Source organism: Scyliorhinus torazame, chromosome 22 (assembly GCF_047496885.1).
Source record: "Scyliorhinus torazame isolate Kashiwa2021f chromosome 22, sScyTor2.1, whole genome shotgun sequence".
In the NCBI taxonomy this organism is placed as follows: Eukaryota; Metazoa; Chordata; class Chondrichthyes; order Carcharhiniformes; family Scyliorhinidae; genus Scyliorhinus; species Scyliorhinus torazame.
The window spans coordinates 26,604,178-26,623,409 of record NC_092728.1 but is presented as its reverse complement, the minus strand read 5'-3'; the positions used below and the strand labels follow the sequence as shown (position 1 = coordinate 26,623,409).

The following is a 19,232-nucleotide window of genomic DNA, read 5'->3' as shown; positions in this document are numbered from 1 at the left end:
GGGCTGAATGGGCCTCCTCCTGTTCCTGTGTAACAGGCTCGAGAGGGGCTGAATGGGCCTCCACCTGGTCCTGTGTAACAGGCTCGAGAGGGGCTGAATGGGCCTCCACCTGGTCCTGTGTAACAGGCTCGAGAGGGGCTGAATGGTCTTCCTGGTCCTGTGTAACAGACTCGATAGGGGCTGAATGGGCCTCCTCCTGTTCCTGTGTAACAGGCTTGAGAGGGGCTGAATGTGCCTCCTCCTGTTCCTGTGTAACAGGCTCGAGAGGGGCTGAATGGCCTCCTCCTGTTCCTCGTATTCCTCAGAATGTCATTAAAACTTCTGCTAATTGATTTCAGCAGCACTCCATTCCCGTTGAGGCCTGTACTCTTAAAAATAGCGGCATAATCTGGGCCATTTCCCCGATGGGGTGGGTTGCCCAGATGCACGGAAGACTGGCGGATATGAATAACTTGTACGTTCGATTGTTAATATTGTTAAGTCCCACAGGTGAAGGTCACTGTTTGCCTTGAGCAGGTATAAATAGGGGACAAGAGGGTGGGGCGGGGGGGTGGGGGGGGGGAGTGGGGGTGCGGAGGAGATTGAACGGAGTTCAATAAACTCTTTCTCTCTCGAACGAAAAGCTCCGAAAGCTAGTGATTTGAAGCAAACCTGCTGGACTTTAACCTGATGTTGTAAGACTTCTTACTGTGCTCACCCCAGTCCAATGCCTGCATCTCCATGTCCTTAGCGTAGGTACGCAAGATGTGGCTTTGACACTCTGGTTCCCCTCCTACGTGCGTACGATGCAGGACTCCGCACATTTAGAAAGGTGTGTCGGAGAAGAACGCATCCTGGAACGTAACCGAGATTATCCAAGATTACAGAAATTCCATTTGGCGATCTCCAATTCGGCGCTGAAATACCGACCAGTGTGAGGCTCCTGGTCTTGACTGCAGTTATACCCTCAGATAGAGAGGCACTTCTGGAACAGATGTGTGAAACCTGGAGAGCAGACACTCCGTAGATATCCATTTCGAGACCCTGGGGTGCAGGTGCTAACCTGGTAGGAAAATCGGAAATCATGGAAATGAGGGGCGACACCCTTTCTGTCGCTCTGACATTACGATCCCAGACCCGACCCCAACTGTGTCTCGGACACAGGACAGAAACTCCAATATTTAATTTTAATTTTGTAAGACTGTGAGTAAAGGTTTCCTCGCTCCAGGAGTGATTTCACAAAGAAGCAATGATTATGGTTTATTGAAACAAACTTTATTACTAACTCAGTATTAAAATCTTCAACATCACACCAGAAAATAGCAACAATTGCCCCTTAAACAATGCTATAGTAACCCTTATCTTTATTCCCACTCAAACAACAACAAAAAAACATCTCCGCTCTCAATCTGTAACTACCAATGATACAGAGGAATACTTGCTTTTTAAAGTTATTCTTTGAGCAAGAGATCTCTTGACACTGCTTTGAAGACAAGATCTGACCCCTGTCAGACCCATGCAGAAACTCTGGCTGTATATCTTCAGAAGCTGTTTCTCAGCTTGTTTCAGCTCCCCCTTGTTCTCAGACAAGTCAGCACCGCTTTCAATACTGTTCATCTCTTTTAACTGGGCTGCAGTGTGAGCAGAATTGCTTCAGTTCTGGACACAGCTTCATTCAGATCAGAACTGAAACTGCTTTCTGCAAAATGCCTGATGCCTTAGCTCCACCCAGTAACGATATCACTATACCAAGCTGAAATCTCATTATCTCCACAGGGAATCCCCGTAATCACAACAAAATTCCCTTAACCCAAATTTTTAACAATGGTTTAATTGTACCCCTTGGCTTCCAACCTTTCCAGCTAGATTTATTGTAAAACATGACCGCAGCGGTCACACACACTCTAATCCAGGCTTTTAACCTTTGAATATTGAATACAGGAGTTGGGATGTCTTGTTGAAGTTGTACAAGACTTTGGTAAGACCACACTTGGAATACTGTGCTCAGTTCTGGTCACCGTATTATAGAAAGGATGTTGTTAAACTAAAAAGAGTGCAGAAGAGATTTACGAGAATGCTACCTGAACTTGATGGTCTGAGTTATAAGGAGAGGCTAGATAGGCTGGGACTTTTTTCCCTGGAGTGTAGGAGGCTTAGGGGGTGATCTTATAGAGGTCTATAAAATAATGAGGAGCATCGATAAGATAGATAATCAATATCTTTTCCCAAAGGTAGAGGAGTCTAGAACTAGAGGGCATAGGTTTCAGGTGAGAGGGGAGAGAGACAAGAGAGACCAGAGGGGAAATCTCTTCACACAGAGGGTGGTGAGCGTCTGGAACGAGCTGCCAGAGGCAGTGGTAGAGGTGGGTACAATTTTGTCCTTTAAAAGGCAGTTAGACAGTTACATGGGCAGGGTGGGTATAGAGGGATATGGGCCAAATGAGGCAAATGGGACTAGCTTAGTGATAGAAACTGGGTGGCATGGACCAGCTGGGCCGAAGGGCCTGTTTCCGTGCTGTAAACATCTATGACTCTAACCCTTGCTACTGTCATGTGAGAGTACCTTTTAGAAATGGGGGTTTATAAAATAGCTGTAGTGGATGTACCTTTAGGAAATGGGTGTTTATCAGTGATGTCACAGTGTGGGTGGAGCTGGGCTGTCTGTCTGCTTTTACTTTCACTTTGGGCTCGCAGCGACAGGGTGTGTTTTAGTTTTGTTTTAGATTTGCAGAAGCTGAAGTCACAGCGAGATGTGTTTGAACCTCTGCAAGATAAAGAATGTTCATTTGGTGATTTCAAAGTGTTAACTGCTCTCAGTGGAGAAGTTAAACCTGATGTCTTTCTGTAAAAAAGGTTCATTTTTGTCTTATGGATGTTGCAAGGAAAGATTAAGAGTTACTTATAGAGTACTGTATTCTTTGGGGGATTTATTGGTGTTGATAGTTGTTAAGATGTTTACTGTGAGTTTATAAAGTGTTAACTGGTCTCATAAATAAACATTGTTTTAATTTAAAAGTACTTTAAATCTCTGTTGCACTACACCTGTAAGGTACGCCCGTGTGCCCCACATAACCACAATCTATTCAAAGTTGTGGGTCAGGTAAACTCCATGATACACTTTGGGGTTCTCTGAGCCCTGGCCCATAACACTACACCAAATACTTACAGTACAATACGTCAGAAATTCCTACATTCATTACATAAAGGACAAAGAACAAAGAAATGTACAGCACAGGAACAGGCCCTTCAGCCCTCCAAGCCATGCTGCCCGTCTAAACTAAAATCTTCTACACTTCCGGGGTCCGTGCCCCTCTATTCCCAAAATATTCATGCATTTGTCAAGATGTCCCTTAAATGTCACTATCGTCCCTGTTTCTACCACCTCCTCCTGCAGCGAGTTCCAGGCACCAACTACCCTCTGTGTAAAAAACATGCCTCGTACATCTACTCTAAACCTTGCCCCTCGCACCTTAAACCTATGCCCCCTAGTAATTGACCCCTCTACCCCGGGGAGAAGCCTCTGACTATCCACTCTGTCTATGCCCCTCATAGTTTTTAAGACCTCCATCAGGTTGCCCCTCAACCTCCTTCGTTCCAGTGAGAACAAACCGAGTTTATTCAACCGCTCCTCATAGCTAATGCCCTCCATACCAGGCAACAGCCTGGTAAATCTCTTCTGCACCCTCTCTAAAGCCTCCACATCCTTCTGGTAGTGGGGCAACCAGAATTGAACACTATCCTTCAAGTGTGGCCTAACTAAGGTTCTATACAGCTGCAACATGACTTGCCAATTTTTATACTCAATGCCCCGGCCAATGAAGGCAAGCATGCCGTATGCCTTCTTGACTACCTTCTCCACCTATGTTGCCCCTTTCAGTTACCTGTGGACCTGTACATCAATATCTCTCTGACTGTCAATACTCTTGAGGGTTCTACCATTCACTGTATATTCCCTACCTGTATTAGACCTTACAAAGTGCATTACCTCACATTTGTCCGGATTAAACTCCATCTGCCATCTCGCCGCCCAAGTTTCCAAACAATCTAAATCCTGCTGTATCCTCTGACAGTCCTCATCGCTATCCGCAATTCCACCAACCTTTGTGTCGTCTGCAAACTTACTAATCAGACCAGTTACATTTTCCTCCAAATCATTTATATATACTGCGAACAGCAAAGGTCCCAGCACTGATCCCTGCGGAACACCACTAGTCACAGCCCTCCAATCAGAAAAGCATCCTTCCATTGCTGCTCTCTGCCTTCCATGACCCGAGCCAGTTCTGTATCCACCTTGCCAGCTCACCTCTGATCCCATGTGACTTCACCTTTTGTACCAGTCTGCCATGAGAGACCTTGTCAAAGGCTTTACTGAAGTCCATATAGACAACCATCCACTGCCCTACCTGCATCAATCATCTTTGTGACCTCCTCAAAAAACTCTATCAAGTTAGTGAGACACGGCCTCCCCTTCACAAAACCGTGCTGCCTCTCGCTAATACGACCACTTGCTTCCAAATGGGAGTAGATCCTGTCTCGAAGAATTCTCTCCAGTAATTTCCCTACCACTGACGTAAGTCTCACCAGCCTGTAGTTCCCTGGATTATCCTTGCTACCCTTCTTAAACCTGCCTCACAAGTCTTTGAGGGGGTGACCAAGCACGTGGATGAAGGTAAAGCAGTGGATGTAGTGTACATGGATTTTAGTAAGGCATTTGATAAGGTTCCCCATGGTAGGCTTATGCAGAAAGTAAGGAGGCATGGGATAGTGGGAAATTTGGCCAGTTGGATAACAAACTGGCTAACCGATAGAAGTCAGAGAGTGGTGGTGGATGGCAAATATTCAGCCTGGATCCCAGTTACCAGTGGCGTACCGCAGGGATCAGTTCCTGGTCCTCTGCTGTTTGTGATTTTCATTAATGACTTGGATGAGGGTGTTGAAGGGTGGGTCAGTAAATTTGCAGACGATACGAAGATTGGTGGAGTTGTGGATATTGAGGAGGGCTGTTGTCGGCTGCAAAGAGTCATAGATAGGATGCAGAGCTGGGCTGAGAAGTGGCAGATGAATTTAAGAGCCGTGAGGTGATGATGCAGCTGTACAAAACTTTGGTAAGGCCACATTTGGAGTACTGTGTACAATTCTGGTCGCCTCATTTTAGGAAGGATGTGGAAGCTTTGGAAAAGGTGCAAAGGAGATTTACCAGGATGTTGCCTGGAATGGAGAGCAGGTCTTGCGAGGAAAGGTTGAGGGTGCTGGGCCTTTTCTCATTAGAACGGAGAAGGATGAGGGGCGGCTTGATAGAGGTTTATAAGATGATCAGGGGAATAGATAGAGTAGACAGTCAGACCCCGGGTGGAACAAACCATTACAAGGGGACATAAATTTAAGGTGAATGGTGGATGTCAGAGGTAGGTTCTTTACCCAGAGAGTAGTGGGGGCATGGAATGCACTGCCTGTGGAAGTAGTTGAGTCGGACATATTAGTGACCTTCAAGTGGCGATTGGATAGGTACATGGATTACGGTAGAATGATGGGGTGTAGATTAATTTGTTCTTAATCTAGGACAAAAGTTCGGCACAACATCGTGGGCCGAAGGGCCTGTTCTGTGCTATATTTTTCTATTTTCTATGTTCTAAAGGAACAGCATTGGCTGTTCTCCAGCCCTCTGGGTCATCACCTGAAGACAGTGAGGATCTAATGATTTCTGTCAAGGCCTCAGCAATTTCCTCTCTTGCCTCCTTCAGTATTCTGGTGTAGATCCCATCAGGCCCTGGGAACTTATCCACCTTAATATTTTTCAAGACACCCAACACCTCGTCATGTTGGATCTCAATGTGACCCAAGCTATCTACACACCCTTCTCCAGACTCATCATCCACCAATTACTTCTCTTTGGTGACTACTGATGCATTTAGTACCTCACCCATTTTCTCTGGTTCCACAGATAGATTCCCTCCCTGACCTTCAGTGGGCCAACCCTTTCCCTGGCTACCTTCTTGCTTTTTATGTACGTGTAAAAAGCCTTGGGATTTTCCTTAACCCTATTTGTCAATGACTTTTCGTGACCCCTTTTAGCTCTCCTGACTCCTTGCTTAAGTTCCTTCCTACTTTCCTTTTATTCCACACAGGCTTCGTCTGTTCACAGCCTTCTAGCCCTGACAGATGCCTCCTTTTACTTTTCGACGAGGCCTACAATATCTCTCGTTATCCAAGGTTCCCGAAAATTGCCGTATTTATCCTTCTTCCTCACAGGAACATGCCGGTCCTGGATTCCTTTCAATTGACATTTGAAAGCCTCCCACATGTCAGATTTAGATTTACCCTCAAACATCCTCCCCCAATCTATGTTCTTCAGTTCTCGCCTAATAATTGTTATAATTAGCCTTCCCCCAATTTAGCACATTCACCCTCGGACCACTTTTATCCTTGACCACTAGCACTTTAAAACTTACTGAATTATGGTCACTGTTCCTGAAATGCTCCCCTACTGAAACTTCTACTACCTGGCCGGGCTCATTCCCCAATACCAGGCCCAGTACAGCCCCTTCCCTCTTTGGATTATCTACATTTTGTTTTAAGAAGCCCTCCTGGATGCTCCTTACAAACTCTGCCCCGTCTAAGCCCCTAGTACTAGGTGAGTCCCAGTCAATATTGAGGAAGTTAAAGTCTCCCATCACAACAACCCTGTTGCTTTTACTCTTTTCCAAAATCTGTCTACCTATCTGCTCCTCTATCTCCCGCTGGCTATTGGGAGGCCTGTAGTAAACCCCCAACATTGTGACTGCACCCTTCTTATTCCTGATCCCTACCTATATAGCCTCACTTCCCTCTGAGGTGTCCTCCCGTAGTACGGCTGTGATATCCCCCCTAACCAGTAGCGCAACTCCTCCACCCCTTTTACATCCCCCTCTATCCCGCCTGAAACATCTAAATTCTGGAATGTCTAGCTGCCAATCCTGTCCTTCCCTCAACCAGGTCTCTGTAATGGCAACAACATCATAGTTCCAAGTACTAATCCAAGCTCGAAGTTCATCTACCTTACCCGTAATACTTCTTGCATTAAAACATATGCACTTCAGGCCACCAGTCCCGCTGTTTTCAGTAACATCTCCCTGTCTGCTCTTCCTCAGAGCCATACTGGCCCTATTCCCTCATTTTCCCTCAATTGTTTCACCTTCTGCCCTATTGCTCCCGTGCCCACCCCCCTTCCATACTAGTTTAAACCCTCCCGTGTGACACTAACAAACCTCGCGGCCAGGATATTTATGCCTCTCCAGTTTAGATGCAACCCGTCCTTCTTATACAGGTCACACCTGCCCCGGAAGAGCTCCCAGTGGTCCAGATAACGGAAACCTTCCCTCCTACACCAGCTGTTTAGCCACGTGTTTAGCTGCTCTATCTTCGTATTTCTAGCCTCTCTGGCACATGGCACAGGGAGTAATCCCAAGATTACAACCCTAGAGGTCCTGTCTTTTAACTTTCTGCCTAACTGCCTGAAATCCTGCTGCAGGACCTCATGCACCTTCCTGCCTATGTCGTTAGTACCAATATGTACCACGACCTCTGCCTGTTTGCCGTCCCCCTTCAGGATGCCCGCTACCTGTTCTGAGACATCCTGGACCCTGGCACCAGGGAGGCAACATACCATCCTGGAGTCTCTTTCACGTCCACAGAAGCGGCTATCTGTGCCCCTGACTATAGAGTCCCCTCTGACTATCGGATTTGGGTAACCATGACAACAGAATGAACTCCAAGAATAACTTCTAGCCCCAGCAAGTGCCTCAGCTGGGACTAGAAATATCATTATGCGATGGACTGTCCAAAATGGAATAGCAGGGTTTTTTATTAAATTTCACGTGACCCAGGGAGGAATGGAAGGGGAAGATGATGGATACCGATTGGCCAGAAGGACATAAGAACTAGGAGCAGGAGTAGGCCATCTGGCCCCTCGAGCCTGCTCCGCCATTCAATGAGATCATGGCTGATCTTTTGTGGACTCAGCTCCACTTACCCGCCCACTCACCGTAACCCTTAATCCCTTTATTGTTCAAAAATCTATCTATCTTTGCCTCAAAGACATTCAACGATGTAGCCTCAACTACTCCACTGGGCAGGGAATTCCACAGATTTACAACCCTTTCGGTGAAGAAGTTCCTCCTAAACTCAGTCCTAAATCTGCTCCCCCTTATTTTGAGGCTATGCCCCTAGTTCTGCTTTCACCCGCCAGTGGAAACAACCTGCCCGCATCTATCTTATCCATTCCCTTCATAATTTTATATGTTTCCATAAGATCCCCCCTCATCCTTCTAAATTCCAATGAGTTTAGCCCCAGTCTACTTAGTCTCTCCTCATAAGCCAATCCTCCTAACTCCGGAATCAACCTAGTGAATCTCCTCTGCACACTCTCCAGTGCCAGTACATCCTTTGCCAAGTAAGGAGACCGAAAGTGTACACAGTACTCCAGGTGTGGCCTCACCAGCATCATACACAGCTGCAACATAGCCTCCCTGCTTTTAAACTTCAACTCTCTAGAAATGTATAATAATAATCTTTATTGTCACAAGTAGGCTTACATTAACACTGCAATGAAGTTACTGGGAAAAGCCCCTAGTCGCCACATTCTGGCGCCTGTTCGGGTACATAGAGGGAGAATTCAGAATGTCCAAATTACCATCTTTCAGGACTTGTGGGAGGAAACCGGAGCACCCGGAGGAAACCCACGCAGACATAGGGAGAACGTGCAGACTCCACACAGACAGTGATCCAAGCCGGGAATCGAACCTGGGACCCTGGCACTGTGAACCAACAGTGCTAACCACTGTGAAGGACAAAATTCCATTTGCCTTCTTAATTACCTGCTGCACCTGCACACCAACGTTTTGCGATTCATGCACAAGGACACCCAGGTCCCTCTGCACAGCAGCATGCTGCAATTATTTTACCTTTTAAATAATTGTCCATTTTGCGGTTATTCCTACCAAAATGGATGACCTCACATTTACCAACATTGAACTCCATCTGCCCACTCACTTAAACTATCGAAATCCCTCTGCAGACTTTCAGTGCCCTCTGCACACTTTACTCAACCACTCATGTTAGTGTCGGCTGCGAACTTTGACACATTACACTTGACCCCCAACTCCAAATCACCTGTGCAAATTGTAAACAATTGTGGTCCCAATACTGATCCCTGAGGCACACCACTAGCCATTGAGCACCAACCAGAAAAACACCCATTTATCCCCACTCTTTGCTTTCTGTTAGTTAACCAATCCTCTTTCCATGCTAATATATTACCCGAAACATCGTGCACTTTATCTTATGCAGCAGCCTTTTGTGTGGCACCTTGTCGAATGCCTTCTGGAAATCCAGATACACCACATCCACCGGTTCCCCATTTTCCACCATGCTCGTAACGTCGTCAAAGAGTCCCAGTAAATGAGTTCAAATGTTCAAGGATTTGGCTACCACAGCTACCTGACGTCAACATAGAACATAGAACATACAGTGCAGAAGGAGGCCATTCGGCCCATAGAGTCTGCACCGACCCACTTAAGCCCTCGCTTGCATCCTATCCCCATAACCCAATAATCCCTCCTAACATTTTTGGTCAGTAAGGGCAATTTATCATGGCCAATCCACCTAACCTGCACGTCTTTGGACTGTGGGAGGAAACCGGAGCACCCGGAGGAAACCCACGCACACACAGGGAGAACGTGCAGACTCCTCACAGACAGTGACCCAGCCGGGAATCGAACCTGGCGCTGTGAAGCCACAGAGCTAGCCACTTGTGCTGCCCTCTACAAAGGCTTCCGAAGTTTCACCATTCTTTGAGAGAAGGACATCCTTCCTCAAATCCATCGTAAATGAGCCCCCTTCCCCCCCTTATTTTGTGACTCCACCCAGAGGTCCCACATTCTCTAATGAGTGGAAACATCCTCCCAACATTTACCCTGTATTGGGCGGCACAGTGGCACAGTGGTTAGCACTACTGCCTCCCAGCGCCAGGGACCCGGGTTCAATTCCTCTCTTGGGTGACAGTGTGGAGTTTGCACTTTCTCCCACCCACCCCCCGGTTTCTGCATGGGTTTCCTCCGGGAGGTCCCGTGGGTGGATGCTCTTTTGGAGGGTCAGCGCGGACTCCATGGGCGGGATTCTCCGCGAACCGGCAGGGCGGGCCACTCCGGGGCTGAGGAGTGGCATGAACCACTCCGGCATCGGGCCGCCCCGAAGGTGTGGAATCCTCTGCGCCTTCAGGGGCTAGGCCGGCGCCCGAGTGTTTGGCGCCGCGCCAGCCGACGCGGAAAGGCTTGGCTCCACGCCAAACGGAGCGAGTTGGCGCATGCGCAGGAGCGGCAGCATGTGCTGGTGTCATCCCAGCGCATGTGCAGGGGGGTTCTTCTCCGCGCCGGCCATGGCGGACGGTAGGCCCCGGTCGCGGGCCAGGCCACCGTGGGGGCACCCCCCGGGGCCAGATCCCCCCCGCGCCCCCCCGACGACTCTGCAGGCCGCCCGTGGAGCCAGGTCCCGCCGGTAAGGAGCTGTTGTGATTTACTCCGGCGGGACCGGCTGAAAACGGAGGCCGCTCGGCCCATCGCAGGCCGGAGAATAGCCGGTGGCGGGGGGGGGTGGGGGGGGGGTGGCCGCTGCTATTGGCCGCTGACCGGCGCGGCGTGATTCCGGCCCCCGCCAAATCCCCGGTGCCGGAGAATTCAGCAGCTGGCGGGGGCAGGATTCACGCCACCCCCTGGCGATTCTCCGACCTGGCGTGCGGGTCGGAGAATCCCGGCCCATGGGTTAAATCTCCTCCTTCTGCGCTGTCGGGATTCTATGATTCTATGAACCTTATATTTCAAGCAAATCACCTCTCATTCTTCTGGTCTCCAAGGAGTACAGAGCCAATCTGTTTTAATCTTCCCTCGTGTGGCAATCCCTCCCTACCCGGGATCATCCCAGCAAACCTCCTCTGTACTGCCTCCGATGATAATATATCTTTTTTTTATGAATGTATGAGATGAGGGCACCGTTGGGTTGGCCAGCATTTATTGCTGGGTTGCCCTTCAGGAGGTGGTGGTGAGCTGCCTTCTTGAGCCGCTACAGTCCTTGAGGAGTAGGCACACCCACTGTGCTGTTAGGGAGGGAGTTCCAGGATTTAAACCCAGTGACAGTGAAGGAATGGCCGATGTATTTCCAAGTCAGGGAGGTGAGTGACTTGGAGGGGAGCCTCCAGGTGTTGGGTTCCCAGGTATCTGCTGGTCTTGTCCTCCTAGATGGTAGCTGTCGTGCATTTGGAAGGTGCTGCCTAAGGAACCTTGCTGAGTTACTGCAGTGCATCTTGTAGATGGTGCACACGGCTGCCACTGTTTGTCGGTGGTGGACGGTTTGAATGTTTGTGGAATGTCAGGCGGGGCTGCTTTGTCCTGGATGGTGTCGAGCTTCTGGAGTGTTGTTGGAGCTGCACTCACCCAGGCGAGTGGAGAGTATTCCATCACGCACCTGACTTGTGCCTGGTCGATGGCGGACTGGCTTTGGGAGGTGAGGAGGTGAGTTACTCACCGTAGGATTCCTAGTCTTTGACCTGCCCTGGTAGTCCAGGTACTTCCCTTAAGTAGGGGGATCAAACAGTATCTAAATGTGGCCTCACTAGTTCCTAGCCCGATTATTCAGATAGAGCGATTGTTGTGAATTGCCCAGTTTGAAGCCAGACTTTATGGCACCTTGATCTCCCGCAGTTACCTTATATGGGATAAGGTTACGTGCAGTCAATGCATCCGAGGATGGACTCCAACTGCGGGGGGGTGGGGCAGGGGAGGGGGGGGAGGTTCTTGGTGCCCTGTGGAGTTACAATCGGCAACTCCATTGGATGTTGCGACCCCCGCCCAGGGACCTCATTGGCTGAGGGCCAGAGAAACGTCTGGAGGGCGCGAAGAGGGCGATAAGAAGGGGCACATGGGGACACACCCCAGCGAAGACTCGGAGACCATGGGGAAAGACTCCACAGTGAACCAGAGACAGAGGGAAGAGGCATGCGAGACTCCCCGTCACAGAAGAGGGCCTTGAGGCGAGAGGCTCAGACGATTGGACCCACAGCTCAGTCAAGTTCATTGCCATGAGTAGTATTAGAATCTTGGGCAGATAATATTGGGGATAATTTGGGAGAATAACTGTTGTCTTGTTTGTGAATAAATTTGGGTTGAATGGTGAACCTGCGTTTGTTCATCTCGCAAATAAGGAAATGTTTTAATAATCTGGTCAAAGTGTCTGATAATTTACAGACAACGTTAGAACGAACCTGGTGCAGACACTGAAATACCAGACAGATAGCCTTCTTACTCCGGTGTATACCCATAAGAAAAGGCATTTCCTGATGCCACGGTGCTTTCCAAACCCACGATCACGAGGGCAGCGCGGTAGCATAGTGGCTACATAGCTCCAGGGTCCCAGGTTCGATTCCCGCTTGGGTCACTGTCTGTGCGGAGTCTGCACGTTCTCCCCGTGTGTGCGTAGGTTTCCTCCGGGTGCTCCGGTTTCCTCCCACAGTCCAAAGATATGCGGGTTAGGTGGATTGGCCATGATAAATTGCCCTTAGTGCCCAAAGAATGTTAAGTGGGGGTTACTGGGATACGTGGGTAGGGTAGATACGTGGGCTTCAGTGGGGTGCTCTTTGTAAGGGCCGGTGCAGACTCGATGGGCTGAATGGCCTCCTTCTGCACTGTAAATTCTGTAAGTTTCACTACCTTCTGGAGGACAAGGGCAGCAGGCACCTGGGAAAAACCACCACCCGGAGGCTCCCTTCCGAGACACTCTCCGCCTTGACTTGCAAATATCTCGGCCATTCCTTCACTGTCGCTGGGTCAAAAACCCCAGAATTCCCTCCCTAACAGCGGTGTGGGTGTACCTACACCAGACGGGCACTGCAGGGGTTCAAGATGGCGGCTCATCCACCGTCTTCTGAAGGGCAATTAGGGATTGGGCGATAAATGCTGGGTCTAATCAGCGAATCCCCGTACATGAACCACAAACAAGCTGGAGTGGACCACTGGCTCGGAATTTCGATGGAAGACTTGTTAATCAATGCATCAGAATGAGTTCCTCCGCTGCAGGGAAAGGGAACGTGTGAGGGCTTTCTCAGCTCCTTTAACACTCCTGGGATTTTCCACACAGTGAGCAATTTCATAGGGGAACGCTTTTTGAAATCCACCTCTGGGATCCGGCAGTATAGAAGGGAGACTGTGGAAATTAAACAAGTGTGTTTAGGGGTGGAGAGATACAACAAGGGTTCGATAGTTCTCAGAGAGGCCTAGCCCTGTTGAAGCCAGCTTGCTTCCAGTTAAATGCAGACCCAGCCGTGTGCTATTGGCATCAAGGAGAAACTCTCAGGCATCTTTATGATGCATGTTGGGTGAAAGATATTCACAAGTAGACCTTAACGTGAGCAAAAGAAGCAATTTATTGTTGCAGAGCTCTGGGAGAAAGATCCTCGACCCCACGGTGCTGGCGGAACACTGCCTCTCTGAGCTGGGGCTTATACTGGGTTAATGTGCACTTTCAAAATTCGTTCGCATTTACATACAGCCAATCAATTCTCTTATTATTGCAGTTCATTCCATATCCAGTTAATCAATTCTTTACACAGTATGCTACATTCGTCCAATCAATATGTTGCGTGTGTGATTACATAAGGTCATGAGATTATATGAGTTGCCAGTCCTAGATGCCGGATTTAGGGGCCCCTTTCACTCGTAGTGGCTTGGTGGACTTCTTCCTCTGTAGTTGCTTTGACAGCTTAGAATAACAGCTCCTGCAGTCTGTGGAGCACTGGTCATCGCTGACCCATTGACTTTGGAGGATACATCTGGTTTTAGTCCAAAGTTCACTGTCTCAGCAGAAAACACCATTCGTGGCAACTTAAAAGCAAGCATTAATTCATATCGCCAAGTATCCCAGCATGCCCTGCCAAGCGTAAAATAAGCAGGCATTAAGTCATATAGCCAAGTATCCCAGCATGCACTACCAAAGCAGAAAATGTACACCAACAATGCATGTGGATGATTGTCCGTGGGGAGGTCTTGCAGAAATTGAGCAATGGCGAGAGATTAGGAAGGAGTTTAAGACTGGAAGTCAGGTTTTGGCAGCTAGTTAAGTATGCAGGGTTAAAACATTGAACAGAATGTGTCGGGATCTGCCTCAATCGACAGTCTGACTGAGAAAATGCCAGTCGCATCCCAGCAAATTGAGCCAGGTCTTCAAAAAAGAATGGATCCTGCACCCAAGGAAGAAATAGACCAATTGAGAAGTTGGATTGGGCAGTTGACGTCTTGGAACACTCACTGGTGATGTACTAGAACTGGAGTACTGTGGTGAGACATACAACAGTCAGGGAGGTTCCAAGAGCAAATCAAACATTATTAAACTCAGAGAGGTTCCCAGTTTTGAGTGACCCAGATGATTTGAGGTTGGTCATTTTTAGCGATGCCCCCATTGCTAATTGTCTGCATAGATATTCTAGTTCAGCAGGGTTTATCATATTCTTGGCATGCAAAAATGATGAATGTTGTCCGTTGACCTGGCAAGTGAATAAATTAAAAGGGTAGTTAAAAGCGCCTTAGCTGCGGAAACACTGGCTGGAGCAGAGGCGATAGATATGGGATTTTACTTTTGGGGGTTTCAGAGAAAGCTTGCATGGCTATTTTTTTATTCATTCCTGGGATATGGGTGACTGGGATAGCATTTATTGACCATTCCTAATTGCCCTTCAACTGGCTGGCGTACTGGGCCATTTCAGAGGGTATTTAAGAGTCAACCACATTGGTGAGGATCACATGGAGGTGAGCCAGATGTTTACGATAATCAACAACGGTTTTCATGGTAATCATTAGGCTTTTAATTCCAGATTTTCATTGAATTCAATTTCACCATCTGCCGTGGTAGGATTCAAACCCAAGTCCCCCATTGCCCTGGGTCTCTGGAGTACCAATTCAGTGACAACTCACTATCGACCGCCTCCCCCCCCCCCCCCCATTCTCTATGGGATAATGTACATTAAACATAGGGTGTGACTGAGAAAAGGTTAAGGATTGACTTCGGTACCCCAAAAGGAACATTAGAGAACAAAATGGATGAGTGCACGTCACCAATTATCAGATTGTTTTACAATAAGGGATGTTTGCCCGACTACATTGTTGGAGGTCCTAGGGACATCTTGTTGTACAATGCCATTTTTCTTTTCTAGTTTTCTAAAATGATCTGAGTGCGTTATAAAGTTTATTGTTCAAAAGACAGTATTAGTATGTTAATTATACTGTTAAGATACACCATGAAGAGTATTGATTACTTAAGTACCTTGAGCACGTGTAAATAAGGGACGCCTGGTGAGGAGGGGTGGTGAGGAGGGATGGCCTCCTCATAAGCATTCCCCTTGGGCTGGCCAAGTCGGCCGTCATCAGGTCCAGGCAGCGGGCGGTCGATGGGGTTGTCCGACTCGACTGTCGACCGTGGCTACGTTCAGAGCTGGGTGACCCTGGAGAGACAGTGCACGGAGCCCACCAGCATGCTCCAGTCCTTCCGGGACTGGTGGGGGGGGGGGGGGTCTCCAGCACCCCCCGCCCCACCCCCGCATGGTAATGACAATGTGGCTTAACTAGTTACATTTCTTCTTTACATTGTGTTTTGCTTATAGAAAGAACCCCAGCCGGGGCTCTCATGTTTGTTTAATTTATTGATATTGTTGTTCATTCCCAAGAGTAGGGGGATGGCTGGAGCACTGGGTGTTGGACGAGAGCTGTGTGTGGATGGACAAGTCAATAAACTGGTCGTAAAAGAAAATCTCTTGTGTCTTGATTTTGACTCCGACCAACTTGAACTCTCTTAATAGAGGAGGCTAGTGTGGACAAGGCCACAATAAATGTCACTGGTAAAATGATTAAATATTCACCTTCGGTTCTGAAATGCAAAACTGGGAAGAGATGGAGGGTATCGCGGTTTCACAGACCCTCCTGTGTGTGTGAGTGTGACTGCGAGTGGGGATTCCACACTGTCTGTTTGTACACGCATACGCTCACACCATACTTTGTCCTGTTCATACCTGCCTGTTTACACTCTGGAATTAATGGTGATTGCAGCATAGAGAGAGACATTTGACATGATAGAACAAGCAAACGTTTTATTGATGTGCTGTAAGGATTATATATTATATTATATGTAACTTCATGTTTATTCAATCATATATATTCATTCTGACACAGTCGCTCCCCGTGACAGAGTTTCAAAATGGCCGCCTCCAACGAACGTTGCACCGTGGTTCCTTGACGAAAATGACGACTCGTCCAAACTCCTCGTGTTTTCCCCTTCGCTCTTCCCTCTTCTCATCCCGATGGGATGCCTGCCGGCCAGTCCAAGTTTGCGACCTGTTCCGATCGGTGGCTTATGCCTTGCAAACTCACTCTTTTTCTGGCCTAATCTCTCCACTGGGGGCCTGGCCGGGAGGCAGGGGAGGTGTGGGAGAGGGGAGGGGGGCGGGGGGGGGGGGGGGTGGGGGCAGGGGGGAGGACTTTTGGGCTGTTGCAGGGCGGGGCATTTGTCCACCCCCCTCTGGCACAACAGCTGTCGCAAAGCCGCGGGCACCAATTCTGACTCTCAAAGACCCGCTGTGGCCTAAGGGACGGCACGTTGGCAGAGCGGTTAGCACTGCTTCTACACGGCGCCAGGGACGCGGGTTCAATTCCGGCCTCGGGTGACTGTCTGTGCGGAGTCTGTACATTCTCCCCGTGCCTGCGTGGGTTATCTCCGGGTGTTCCGGTTTCCTCCTACAGTCCAAAGATGTGCAGGTTAGGTGGATTGGCCGTGATCAATTGTCCCTTGGTGTCCAAAAGGATTGGTGTGGCTGCAGGGATGGGGCAGGGGATTGGGCCTATGTAGGGTGCTCTTTCGGAGGGTCAGGTCAGACCAGGTGGGCTGAATGGCCTCCTTCCGTATTGTGGGGATCTATAATCTAACACAGCAGTTCTATTGGAACAGAATATGTGTCCCTTTCTGGGGCCCCTCACTTTGGGAAGTATGTCTGGGCCACTGTGGGGGGGGGGGGGGCGCGGGGGGGTGGGGGGCAGAGATTTATCCAGAACTCGGTCCCTCGAGATGAGGGGAGTTCAATTCAATAATGAGAGAGGGAGAGAATGGGCGAATCTGAGATTGTTCTCCTTTACAACAGACAAGGTTAAGGGGGAGATTTCATCGAGGCGTTCACAATCACAAGGGGGTTTGGAACGAGGGCATGAGGAGAAAGTGTTTCCTGGCGGCGGGAGGGTCGGTAACTGGGGTGGGGGCACAGATTGGGGGAAATGTAATCAGTGGGGCTGGTTTAGCTGAGAGCGAAATCCCTGGCTTTGAAACCGGACCGAGGCAGGCCAGTAACACGGTTCAATTCCCGTACCAGCCTCCCCGAACAGGTGCCGGAATGTGACGACTAGGGGCTTTTCACAGTAACTTCATTGAAGCTTACTTGTGACAATAAGTGATTTTCATTTTTTTTTCATTTCAGATTGAAGGGAATCGGAGAAAGAACCAGAGAGGGGTCAAGATGAGGTAGGTGTTGGGGGGGAGGGAGGAGGTGGGCGGAGGGGGGTTGGAGGCGGAGGGTTGGGAGGTGGGGATGGAGAAGGGGGGGAGACACAGGGCTGGATTCTCCGCTTTTGAGCCTAAGTGCTCATACCCGACCTGCCAGAGAGTGCCACCCTGGACAATCCCTCACCACCCTCTGGCCACCCCCCACCAGTCCCCCCAGCCTTGGCGGAAGCCCCCCCACCCCACCCCGCCCCGGGCAGCACAGCCCCGCTCGACTGTGGTGGCGCTGGACACAGTCCGCAGCTGCCAAGGCGGGCCCCCGACCACTGAGACCACCCGTCAACTGCGCGGTCGGGAACTCGGCCCATCGGGGGTGGAATATCGCGGGCGGGCCTTCAGGTGACACGCTAAGGCCGTCCCAATGGCATGATGATGCTATTTCGGCGGGGGCGGAGCATGCAAAACCTGCGTCAAACAGGCGCCGACCCCGATTTTGTCGTCAAAAGGGATTCTCCGCCCGATCGGCAATTATGAAATCGGCGAATCCCGGCGAGAGAGTGAGAATATTTGGCGAGCTTTCTCAAAGTGGCAGGAGTGGCCTAGAGGGCTGAATGGTCGCCTCCTACGGGGAGTTTGGCCAGCCTGGCCGCACTTGGCTTCTTAACCCATTCAGAGGTGGGGAAGGGTAATGGATTAGGGATTTGGTTGGGGGCCAGGGGGTGGGTGGGGGGGGGGGGGGGCCTTTTCACTGCACCATTTCTTAAAAAGGTACGAGATAACGTCATAAACCGCTTCTCCCCTGACCCTCGGAGGTAGGGGAGGGGCGGGGGGGGGGGGGTGCGTCGGTGTGTCAGTAGTGACCGGTAGACCGGAGCTCCCTGTAACAGGCCCACGGGGCCTTTCTGGGCCTGTACCCGTTAGGTGACTGAGAAGCCCCATTTAAAATGGCCGACGGCCCCCTGGCGAGGGCTTGATGAGGCCCACAATCCTTTAGTCACAGTCCAGTGTCGGTAAATGTAAATGAGCCGTCGGCAAGACTCCGTTTCGGGGACTGATGTAGGGGTGCCAATAGGGTCATGACCCTTGACACCCTCACCACCTCACCCATTGGGTGGAATCAGTGGTAGGGGCCATGGGGCAACATTTGAACTTTAACATAGGAACAGAGGAAATAGAAGCAGGAGGAGGCCATTCGGCCCTTCGAGCCTGCTCCGCCATTCATTATGATCATGGCTGATCATCCAACTCAATAGCCTGTTCACGCCTTTCCCCCATATCCATTGATACCTTTAGGCCCAAGAGCTATATCCAACTCCATTTTGAAAACAAATTCTTTTGCTGCAACTGTTTTCTGTGCGAACGAATTCCACAGGCCGACCAATATCTGGGTGAAGACATTTCTCCCGAATGGTTTAACTCTTTATCCTTACATTGTGACCCCTGGTTCAGGACTCTGCCACCTTCATCCTTCCTGCATCTGTCCTGTCCAGTTCATGGATCATTGAATTTACAGTGCAGAAGGAGGCCATTCGGCCCATCGAGTCTGCACCGGCTCTTGGAAAGAGCACCCTACCCAAGGTCAACACCTCCACCCTATCCCCGTAACACAGTAACCCCACCCAACACTAAGGGCAATTTTGGACACTAAGGGCAATTTATCACGGCCAATCCACCTAACCTGCACATCTTTGGACTGT

At 49.6% G+C, this 19,232-nt stretch overlaps 1 long non-coding RNA gene across 1 annotated transcript in view; it reads left to right on the top strand.

Moving 5' to 3' along the window:
• The window catches only part of LOC140398976 (uncharacterized), a 78,504-nt gene that overhangs the window by 13,938 nt on the left and 45,334 nt on the right, over positions 1-19,232 (top strand). Inside the window, exon 2 of the long non-coding RNA XR_011937606.1 lies at positions 17,513-17,556. This is a non-coding gene — a long non-coding RNA (uncharacterized lncRNA). The remainder of the gene's footprint in view (positions 1-17,512; positions 17,557-19,232) is intronic.